Source organism: Sturnus vulgaris, unplaced genomic scaffold (genome assembly GCF_052056855.1).
Source record: "Sturnus vulgaris isolate bStuVul1 unplaced genomic scaffold, bStuVul1.hap1 Scaffold_507, whole genome shotgun sequence".
In the NCBI taxonomy this organism is placed as follows: Eukaryota; Metazoa; Chordata; class Aves; order Passeriformes; family Sturnidae; genus Sturnus; species Sturnus vulgaris.
In genome coordinates this window covers 1-2,538 of record NW_028276504.1, presented here as the reverse complement: position 1 = coordinate 2,538, position 2,538 = coordinate 1, and the positions used below count along the sequence as shown (strand labels likewise).

General features: G+C 50.4%; 1 long non-coding RNA gene across 1 annotated transcript; it reads right to left on the bottom strand.

The window, feature by feature from the left end:
* Nucleotides 1-588: 588 nt before the first annotated feature.
* On the bottom strand, nucleotides 589-2,476 carry LOC148217654 (uncharacterized). The gene is made up of 2 exons (XR_015800889.1): nucleotides 2,188-2,476; nucleotides 589-1,815 (listed from the first exon to the last, which is right to left on the bottom strand). It is a non-coding gene; the product is annotated as an uncharacterized LOC148217654 (long non-coding RNA).
* Between the last annotated feature and the right edge of the window lie 62 nt (nucleotides 2,477-2,538).

Sequence of the window (2,538 nt, the reverse complement as noted above, 5' to 3'; positions counted from 1 at the left end):
CCATGCCCGACTCACCTGCTCCTCCAGCGCAGCCCGGCTCCCTCTCCCAGGGACCTTGGGGTGCCCCAAACCACGTCGGAGCCCCCCTCAGCCTTTTTTCCTCACCCCAAAGAAGGCACAGAACGACTCCAACTGCCCTGGACAGCAGCAGGGCACTTGACTGCAACCCCTCCCATGTGTCCATCCCACAGAAAGTGACTCTGCTGACACCAGAAAAGGGAGGGCAACCCCCACAAGGGCTGAAGTTCCTCCCCAGCCCTGCAGACACAGGGGACAAGGGGCAGAAAGGAGGAGGGGCAGCAGAGAGGACACGGGAAGAAAATCAACATCAAGGTGCACGATGAAATGGAACCCCCACCAAAAAAAAAAGAGAAGAAAAATGAAAACGAAAAATAACCAAAAAACGAAAAGAAACCCCTGGCATGCTGGATGGGCAGCACAAGAGGGAGGGATTAAAAATGAACAGGGACAGTGTCCTGGTTTTGGGCAAATTTGGGGGAAAACCTCCAGAAGGAGCCCCCAGACAGCAAACCCCACGACTCCTCCCCCCCACCCCACCGGGTTCGGGAAGAATTTCCTCGGAGAAGAGTGGGAGAAAAAAACCTCTTTATTTAACAAGCAAGACACTCCCCAGCACAGGGAAAAAGACAACACCAGCTGACAAAAAACTCTTTCACCGTTCTGAAGGGATGACGAGTTCAGTCTCTCTGGCGAGTGGTCGCCCAGTTATCAGTCTCTGGCGCTTGGGAATGGCTGCTGCAGGTGACAGAGTGTAGACTCCCGGTGTTTCTTGGGGTTTCCCAGGTCCCCGTCCGGAACAGGTTCAGATGGTATCCAGGAGAGGGAGGGGACGGGGTGGAAGAGAAAACAGTCCAGGGAAAAAGTTGGACTGCCTAGCTGAACTAACTAATAAGAAAAAAGCAAGGGCAAAGCGAAGGAAAGAAAAAAGCAAGGGCAAAGCGAAGGAAAGAAAAAGAGGCAGAAGCGAGCAAGCAGGCAAGCAAGCAGGCAAGCAAGCAAGCAAGCAAGCAGGCAAGCAAGCAAACCGAGCTAAAACCTCTCCTAAAACCTCTCCTAAACATAGACCATGGGGGAGGTGAGCCGGCTGATAACAAGACAAAACAAAGCTTCACTCTCAGAGTCAGTCCTGGAAGCACAGGACATAATACCAAACATAATCAGGACACATGATTGGAGATAGAAACACCATAACATCACCCTAGGACAGACAGTGACCGGGACACAAGGATCCCACGGGAAACAACGGCACAGGGAGCACCACAGAGGCACAGAGAAGGACGGAGAAAAGACAGAGAGTGCCAAACACACAGCAAGGACTGAGGGGTACCATGACAAAGAGGGAACCCAGGAGCCAGAGAGGAAGCGAGCACAGCCCGTGCGGGGCGGGCAAAGACGGGCAAGGAGCAGCACAGGCACGGAGACAGAGAGGCACGGCCAGCAGGACAGAGGCTCACCAGGAGAGGGGCACAGGAAGGGAGGAGCACCGGGCAGCGCTCCTTTAGGACAAGAATATTCACACACACAAGCAATTCTCTCATTTGCACCTCATTTTTATTTCACACCCCCCCCCCCCCCCCCCCCCAATAAAAAATTCAGCTCATAGCACAGGCAGCTCTGGCTTTTCCCTGCACAGTATTTCTACTAAGGACCTGGGCACAGCACGCGGTCGCGAGTCACCTGAATCAATCCTGATTTACATTTCAAAGCTTCTCCTTCTGGCACTGCACCTTCTCAGACCCGGGCTGCCATGTTCCACTCCCCTCATGGCCACATTCAAGAACAACTGTTGCCATTCTGCAGAGAATTCCCAATATGACTCACATATTATCAGTGGGCAGAAAACTCTTTGGGCTTCAGTTCCACCTCTCACCTGTTCCACGTGGAGGGAGGACAGGCATTTGTCACACATCACAGCAGCAGTGATGGATCAAGGCTTTTTTTTTTTTTTTTTTTTTGATTGAATAAAAGGGTAAGAAAAAACAAACCAGGTCTCATACAAATGTCTTGAAACACCATTAAAGCTTTTTAAACCCAAGGAGACCATCGTGATTCCCGACTTCAGTCTTCTATCCATACTGGTTTTGGCATCATGAAATCAATCAGAGTCTTTTAAGAAATACTAAATCATCATGACTAAACCCCGGGCGCCTGGTCATTTGCACTTACAGCCCCTTGTAGGAAGCTCTCCAGCCTTTTTTTCCCATCCTACGTTGGACAGAGGATGGCTGTGAACCGCACGCCTCCGCACAAACAGTCCTGCCGGTTCCTCAAAAGTTTAAAATGCCTGTGATAAAAATGATAGAAAGTAATACTGCCTCTCAGACTGTGCAAGAAATGGGAAGTTGGACTTTCAATGTCCCACTGAGAGATGCCGAATAAAAGCTTCCCCATGAGCTCGCACAGAGTAGTAACTTTTCTTGGACGAAACTAAACTAAGATTTTTTTTTTGACCAAACAAGATTGGTCTGACGCTCAGGGGCATTAGGATGCAGTGAGTGAAGACTTCATCTTTAACGT